The sequence below is a fragment of the Trichosurus vulpecula genome, chromosome 4, assembly GCF_011100635.1.
Source record: "Trichosurus vulpecula isolate mTriVul1 chromosome 4, mTriVul1.pri, whole genome shotgun sequence".
In the NCBI taxonomy this organism is placed as follows: domain Eukaryota; kingdom Metazoa; phylum Chordata; class Mammalia; order Diprotodontia; family Phalangeridae; genus Trichosurus; species Trichosurus vulpecula.
Window position 1 is genome coordinate 325209225 of NC_050576.1, and position 9137 is coordinate 325218361.

Here is a 9137-nt window from a genome sequence, read left to right on the forward strand (position 1 = left end):
GAGCATTATACTCAGTTTTGCTGGGTAGGTGATTCTTGGTTTTAATCCTAGCTCCTTTGACTTCCAAAATATCATATTCCAAGCCCTTTGATCCCTTAATGTAGAAGCTGCTAGATCTTATGTTGTCCTGATTGTGTTTCCACAATACTCAAATTGTTTCTTTCTGGATGCTTGCATTATTTTCTCCTTGACCTGGGAACTCTGGAATTTGGTGACAATATTCCTAGGAGTTTTCTTTTTGGGATCTTTTTCAAGAGGTGATGAGTGGATTCTTTCAATTTCTATTTTACCCTCTGGTTCTAGAATATCAGGGTAGTTTTCCTTGATAATTTCTTGAAAGGTGATGTCTAGGTTCTTTTTTGGAGGATGGCTTTCAGGTAGTCCAATAATTTTTAAATTATCTCTCCTGGATCTATTTTCCAGGTCAGTGGTTTTCCAATGAGATATTTCACATTGTCTTCTATTTTTTCATTCCTCTGGTTCTGTTTTGTAATATCTTGAGTTCTCATAAAGTCACTAGCTTCCACTTGCTCCAATCTAATTTTTAAGGTGGTATTTTCTTCAGTGGTCTTTTGGACCTCCTTTTCCATTTGGCTAATTCTGCCTTTCAAGGCATTCTTCTCCTTATTAGCTTTTTGGAACTCTTTTGCCATTTGAGTTAGTGTATTTTTTAAGGTGTTATTTTGTTCAGTATTTTTTGGGTCTCCTAAAGTCATTGACTTGTTTTTCATGGTTTTCTTGCATCACTCTCATTTCTCTTCCCAATTTTTCTTCTACTTCTCTAACTTGCTTTTCCAAATCCTTTTTGAGCTCTTCCATGGCTTGAGACCAATTCATATTTTTCTTGGAGACTTTTGATGTAGGCTCTTTGGCTTTGTTGACTTCTTCTGGCTGTATGTTTTGGTCTTCTTTGTCACCAAAAAAGGATTGTAGAGTCTGAGTCTGCATCCTTTTTCTCTGCCTGGCCATGTTCTCAGCCAACCACTTCACCTTTGAGCTTTTTGTCAGGGTATGACTGCTTGTAGAGTAGAGAGTGCTTTGTCCCAAGCTTTAGGGGCTGCGCTGCTGTTTTCAGAACCACTTCTACTCCACTGTCACCACAAGCTCTGCCACAGTAGCACTCCTCCTCCCCCCCCAAGAACCACCAACCAGGATTGAGACCCAGATCCAAACAGGGCAAAGTGGCAAAGCAAGCCCTGTACTTCTGCTCTGGTCTGCCGCTTGATTCCTCCCACTGTGTGAGCCAGGGACTCTGGAAGCAGCTGACGCTGGAGCTCCACCACCACACCACCTCTGCCACCCCCAGGGCTGGTGGCCAGACCACTCTCTAACCCGATCTAGCAGTTTACCCACTAACCTGCTTCATGGTCTTTGGTGTTTGTGGGTTGAGAAGTCTGGTAACTGCCACAGCTCAATGATTCATGGCCCTAAGGCTTGCTCTGATCGACTCCCGGTGTGGTCTGTCCTGGCGTGGCCCACACGTGCTCTGTGCTCTGCTCCTAGCACTGTGCTATAGACCCTTCCCAGAGACCATCCAGGCCGTCCCTGTGCTGGAGACCTGCTTCCCTCTTCTATTTTGTGGGTTCTGCAGCTCTAGAATTTGTTCAGAGTCATTTTTTACAGGTGTTTGGAGGGATTTGGGGGAGAGGTTAAGCAAGTCCCTGCTTTCCAGCTGCCATCTTGGCTCCACCCCCTTGCTTGTCATTTCTTATAATTTCATTACAATCATAAACCATAGCTTGTTTAGCCATTCATCAGTTTGTAGGAAACCCTTCAATTTCCAATTCTTGTCCAACACAAGGAGAGCTGCTATAAATATTTTTGTACATATGGTTCCTTTCCCCCTTTTTTTGGATGTCTTTGGGATATAGACCTAGTAGTGGTATTACTGGATCAAAGAAAATGCACAGGTTTATAGCTTTTTGGGCATAGTTCCAAATTGCTCTCTGAAATGGTTGGATCAGTCTACAACTCCACCAACAATGCATTAGTATCCCCGTTTTCCCACATCCTCTCCAACATTTATCATTTTTCTTTTTTGCCATATTAGCCAATCTAATATGTGTGAGGTGGTACCTTACAGTTGTTTTAATTTGCATCTCTCTAATTAAAAGTGACTTGGAGTATTTTTTTTTCATATGACTACAGGTAGCCTTGATTTCTTTGTCTGAAAACTGCCTGTTCATATCCTTTGATCATTTATCAATTGGAGAATGACTTGTATTTTTATAAATTAGACTCAGTTCTCTATATATTTGAGAAATGAGGCCTTTATCAGTGATATTCCTTGTACATCCCCCCCCCCATTTTTCTGCTTTTTAAAATAATTTAGGTTGCATTTGTTTTGTTTGTGTAAAAATTTTATGATTTTGTACAATAAAAATTACCTACTTTACATTTTGTAATGTTCTGTATCTCTTGTTTGGTCATAAATTCCTCCCTCATCCATAGATTTAACAGATAAATTACCCCATGCTCTCCCAATTTGCTTATGTTATCACCTTTTATGTGTAAATCATGTACCCATTTTGACCTTATCTTGGCATATGGTGTGAGATGTTGGTCTATACTTAGTTTCTGTCAAACTGTTTTCAAGTTTTCCCAGTAGTTTTTGTGAAATAATGAGTTTTAGTTCAAGCTTGGGTCAAAGCATAGTGATGTTGATGATAGCGAGGAGATATTAGATGATGTTGAAGAAAAAACAGAATGATTGGTATTGAGGAAAAAACACCAGAATAGGAGCTCAAATCCTTAGCCTTAAAGGAATCCCTGCAAACCTTTAAGGTTACCCCTAGAAGCCCGAAGAGAAGATGTAGCCAGCCTTGGTCTGAGGGACCTGACAAGTCAGTAAGGGTCAGAGTTGAGATAAGAACCCCACAGAATATATCACTCTGTGTGCTGGAGGCCTTCCTTGCTTTCTCCTAACATCATCTCAGTAATAGTGGAATACTCTGGCTATCCTCCTGTTATCCTTTGTTCCTGTCAAATATGTACCCTTTTTTCTTGTCATACAATTAATTGCTTCTGTTGTTCACTCTCGCTTTTCTTCAGAGGCCTTTGTTGGTTATATGATGCAGCCCGCTCACACCTAATGTGCTTATCCATTGCCCTCTGTGTGATATTCATCTTTTGTTCTTCAGAAGCAGCGATGTTCTTTCCAGCTCTCACTTCCATATAGCAACATTAGTAAAATGTTAGTATTAAAATGATGGGCCTTTGCTCTCATGGGAAGCTTAGGGTTAGTAAAAGAACTATTCAATTTCCCAAAAGCAATTTAGCCCACTGTCTTCCTCTTTTCAATTCTGAGCACAGCTTAGGGTCCACTGGAATTGCTTGTAAAATACATACAGACTTTTGGATAAGCTTTCTAGCAGGAGTGCTATCCTTAGCCATTTTTGTTTTTCATGGACCCCTTGGACACTCTGGTGAAATCTATAGATCCCTTCTTAGCATAACCTTTTAAATGCATAAAAATAATACATAGGATTACAAAGGAAACATTATATGCTTGAATGCTTTAGTTTGGAGATCAGTGGAATTATGTTTCATCCTTCTATAGTGGCTTGGAAATATATACGGAAGTCAGTGGCCAGGGGAAAGGATCATAAATAAATACTTAAATCTGGAAGATGGACATGTAAAGTTTCACTTATGATGCTACACCTCTCAAACCTCCCCCTAATCTCTATGAGGTAAAGTGATAACTGGAGGACAGAGGCTTGGAGTCAGAATGACAGAGATCTCTCCAATATGCTCCAGACTTGTGACCATATCCTTACCCAGTGCGGCAATAGTAGAACCACCTACCTCATACATTCACACTAGCTGCGTGAGCTTGCCCAGGTCACTTAACCTTTGCAGTCCTTAATTTTTTTCTTCTGTCAAGTATCTTGTAGGACTCAATGTCCTCTAGGATCCATTCCAGATATGTGATTCCATAATCCTGTAATCAAACAGTTCTCCTTGTCCAGATAACAATGACCTTTTAAAATAGAGATCTCAAGGTTTCATTTAACTCCTTATTACAACTGCTCAAGGAAGCAGATGGCAAATCCCAGATGACTATGAGCTATGAGCTAAATTAGGTGGTTCTACTCTTGCTGTACCAGTTAATTCTATGGAGACTATTCTTGAGCATATTAAAGAGACGTATGGACATGTGGAGCAGTTGGGTGGCCTGGTGGATAGAGCTCAGGACTTGGAGTCAGGACTCCTGCCTCAGACTTTACTACCTGTGTGACCATGGGCAAGTCACTGAATCACAATTGCCAAGGAAGGAAGGAAGGAAGGAAAGAAGGAAGGAAGGAAGGAAGGAAGGAAGGAAGGAAGGAAGGAAGGAAGGAAGGAAAGAAGGCATCTTGAAGATGATGGGTTTTTAGCCGAGAGTTGAAGAAATCCAAAGTGAGGATATAGAGATGACGGAAAGAATTCCAGGCATGGGAAACAGACTTGCCTCCTGAAGTCAGGAGATGGAGTGTCATGACCTGGCCAATGTTTTATTTTCAGTCCCCATTCTCTCTTAGTGTGAAACCCAATTTGCCTTGAGTTTGGTAGAGGAGGCAGTTTACTTTTACTGGTCTTCCTTAAAGGTACATCAAAAGCTCCACACTATGCCATATTTTAGTCTGTCTAGCACACAGACTGGTCCTAGATAAAAATGACTTTTTTCCATTACAGAGATAATATTAAGTTTATTCTGAGAAAGGGAAGGGGACTATGAGTTTTCTACTAGAAGTCCTTGAGAATCAAGTTCGTGCTTTAAATCCTGCTAAAATTCAGTGTTCATGGAAACTATGCAGCTTCTGGCAGTCATATAATGTGGGACCCAGCAGGAAAAGCTGCCAGAGCTGAAATAAGAGACTGAGCATTTAATAAGCTTGCTTGGGTTTGACAGCACCTTCTCTGTCACTTTGTTATCCCCTGTTGTATCCCCTACATCAGGTAATCAGGAACCAGGAAAAAGTCAATTCAGGGCTATGACACGCCCCCCTTCTGGGACCTTATTTCTTGGAACTCGATTGTTCTTGAGCTTTTCATGATGGGACAGGATGTGACCTGGTTTTTGTGGCAGTTGATACAGGCTACATAGCCTAACCAGGCCATAGGATTCTGGACGTGTCATCTTCCAGCAGTGATAGATAATTGCCTTCTTTTTGAAACAGCTCTTGGTTTACTACTGGGCCCTAACAGAAATAGAGTACATTATAAAAGAGACTGAAGCTCTCATTTTTGCTGAACTTTCTTGCCAAGTGTCATAATGTGCCAAGTTCATACTATGTGGAGTATCTAATATGACTTGATCTTGGATGGATCCACAGCATGGGTTGGCTATGGGCATACACCTACACTGATTTAGGGCTACTGCTAAGGCCATGGTTCAGGGAGGATTAGGAAACATGGAGCATGGCATGGTAGACAGAGAACCAGACTTAAAACTAGGAAGACTTGGGTTTGAGTCCTGACTCTAACACAGAATGACTTCATGACCCCGAGTAAGTTACTTAATGTCTTGGATGTGCAAGGTAAGCCCCTAACTCTATAAGTTGCCAAGAAGGTGCTGTTATCCATTGACAGAGGGAGTTCCCACACCCTGGTGTTTTCTATACCAATGAAATCATAGGTCCCAGCACTGTATGTCCCTGTCCTTATCCTAATACTAGGGGATAAGATTTGAAAAGGGTGTGATCCTATGGTCATGAACTTAGACTCTGATAATTGATCATGGAAGAGCTACCAGAATCATAAGAAAGGGAAGAAATCAGCTCAGGGAGTTCTGGAGCCAGCTGATACAGGCCTGGAAGCCCATTGTTAAATTTTCAGTGTGAATATTTATACCAACTAGGAAAAGGCTACCAATCATGGTTTGAATTTTTGTCTTTTTTTTTTTTAAGCTTACTCTATATTACTAACATTTTTCTCCATCACAATTTTAGATCAGGGGTGGAGAACCAGCAGCCTTGAGGCCACATGTGGCCCTCTAGGTCCTCAAGTGTAGGCCCTTTGGCTGAATCTAAACTTCACCGAACAAATCCCCTGGTCTAGATAATCAATAAAATAATAAATCAAGCCCTTGCCTGTAGCACTTACTGATATCCAAAGTGTAAATGCTCACACTAAAATTTTAGCAGTTTTTTTAAATTAATTTATTTTTAGTTTTCAATATTCTCTTCCACAAGATTTTGAGTTCCAAATTTTTTCCCCATATCTCCCCTCCCCTCCCCCCAAGATGGCATGAAATTTCATATAGGCTCTACATATGCATTCATATTGAACCTATTTTCACATTAGTCATATTGTAAAGGAGAATTAGAACCAATGGGAGAAACCATGAGATGAATTTGTGTTTTGTTGATTGTCTAGATTTAGGAAAGTTGTGGAGAAGCTGTTAATAATGTAGATTAAACCTAAAAGTGTGTTGTGCATACATTTTTTCCCCAGAGAAATCATTATTAGAAATTTACCAGTACATCCCTAAGTAAGCCCCACATTTGAGGGACATTAGCATCTGTTCTAACATCAGCAACTGGGGGTGGAAATCAGAACTAAGCCTAACAGTACAAATAAAAGGAACTCTTTTTGTTTGTTTGTTTGTTTTATGGTTTTTTGCACTTTTATGTTCTTTATATTTTATACCAGGATTTAAAACATGGCCCCTCATCTGTCAATATTTACACGATAATGACCAGAACATAGCCAACGTTTAATTCTTAAAACTGATGATTTAAAAATAAGTTTAAGGCTTCCAAAGCTTAAAGGCAATAAAGAGAAGAGCTGATATGGACACAATGTCAAACAAGTGCAAGAAACAGTAAACAAAGTTTAATATGGTCTCATGCGCCCTGAGAGAGGTGGTGCCCGATTTGGAGGAGTGATTGCTATATCCAAATAATCTCCTATTTGGAACTTCTGAGCCTGCAGGGTCATGGAGTATCCCCTTCCTGCCAGACGTAGTACTGCCAATCTCTTTCGCTCGATAACCAGGTCTTTTAAGATCCGTAAAAACAATAGCAAAATTGAAGTGTGTACCCTTCTTTCGAGCTTCTGGGTAGATGTCTTTTACTAAGCTAGTCAATTCTTTCAAGGTTGCATCCTCCAGGTGTAGATCTGCAGCTCGCTCGAAGGCACGTTTCCTCAGGAGAACTCTTCCACTCGGTGGTGTCAGCCGTTATTAGTGGTGAAGACCCGCAGAAGCAGCGGGCACGTCTTCTTCCGGTCAATGGACTTCTCGGAGTCCTTCTTAATTTCCTCCTGAGTGACGCGGGACTCCACTGCCATCTTCCTCCTTCGGCTTCCTAGATGCTCCAAAAGGAACTCATTAGGGGCATAAGAAGTTTGTCAAGGTAGTAACATGCTCTTAGAACACAATAGCAGTGCAGGGGATTGACGTGGAAAAATAAGGGAGGCTAATGGAAAGCCTCAGGGAACCCAGCAGAGCCTAGATCAGGTGTTCCTGCCCCTTATTACTCCTTCCTGATCTCTTGAATTTACCGAATAGGTCCCCTGGAACTTAAAAAGGTCTCCTCGGTAGGGAGATAACTACTGATAGAACTAATTATAGAGATGTAGCTAAATAGCAACAAGCTTTTTTTCTTAATGAAAAATCACATTAACTATACAACTTTGAGATCATAGAGGGCAGCTAGGTGGTACAGTAGATAGAGTGCCAGTCTTAGGGCCAGGAAGACCTGAGTTCAGATCTGGCCTCAGACACTTACTAGCTGTGTGACCCTGGGCAAGGCACTTAATTTTCCTCATCTATAAAATGAACTGGAGAAGGAAATAGAAAATCTAGAAAAACAGACTGAGAGATTCTCATCACTCACCAAGACACATTGCTGGGGACCTTCCTTTATTTCCATCTGCTTGAGGGTGAAGTATGCACATAAAAGTGCTCTGAAGCTAAAGAGACACTAAGGCTGTAGAGCATATTTACAAAGAACTGTGATCATGACAAATTAGTCATGACTGAGAGGTAGATTCTTGTAGAAGCTGATCATTCAAGCAAGGGATGGTGTCCCTGATTTCACACCTCAAAGGGTGCAGCTACTCTAGGCTTTCCTGATTGTCTGTTTCAGTAGGGAACACATCAAAAGAAATTGATGTTAACTGAAAATAGTCAAAGGTGTTGGGGGATGAGGAGTAAAATGAGTGAAGACCTGGAACTGAGAAAGTTTTGGTGTATGTTTAGAAGGGAAGGATTAGTTCACTTTGGCTAGAATGTATTATGTATAGAGAAGAGTTATAGGAGATAAAGCAGGGTAGTACTAAACTGTGGAGGGCCTACAAAGATATATGCTTGTGTATATTTTATATTATATATGATATCATGAGATTCAGAGCTGGAAGGGACCATAAAAATTATTTAGTCCAATATTTTAATTTTTAAATGCAGAAACTGAGGTCCATAGATGTATTTGAAAGGCTGAGCCAGGATTCAAAGCCAGGTTCTCTTCAAACTCCAAAGAGTTCTTTCTATCTCATAAGATACTACTTATAATAACAGCAGGTTAAGAAATTCTTGTAAAACTAAGCTATACTGGATCAGCATAGATCAATCAATGAATTAAAATTTATTAAGTGCCTACTATGTTCCAGGTACTGTGCTAAGCACTGAGTATACAAAAAATGCACAAGACTGACCTTGCCCTCAAGAAACTTACAATCTAACAAAGAGACAACATTCAGGTAAGTATACAAAAGAAGCTTTGTATACAGGAGAATTATGAGATTGTCAATGGAGGGAAAGCTTTGGAATTAGGAAGAGGTGCTCTCTCCTTTATATTATCCTGCCTATGAAACTTCTTATTTTCCATTGTTCAACCGCCACCTCCCACTGTCTAACAACTGTTCTTTTCTCTCAATATAACCTCTCTTGGTAATTTCATTAGCTCCTATACGTTCAATAACCATTTCTTCATAAATGACTCCCAAATCTGTCATCTCTCTGTCCCTCTATCTCTGTCTATCTGTGCATCTCTCTCTCTCTATTTCTCATTCTAATCTCTCTCAAGAATGTCAGACTGCATTACCAATGCCTGTTGGACATCTCCACCTAGAGGTCTCACCAACATCCAAAACACAACATATCCAAAATAGAAGTAACTTCCTTCTATGCTAGACCTACTCCTTCTCCGTAT

General features: G+C 40.4%; 1 pseudogene; it reads right to left on the minus strand.

Annotated features, from left to right (window-relative positions):
• Nucleotides 1-6819: 6819 nt before the first annotated feature.
• Nucleotides 6820-7290, minus strand: LOC118849076 (annotated as a pseudogene).
• Between the last annotated feature and the right edge of the window lie 1847 nt (nt 7291-9137).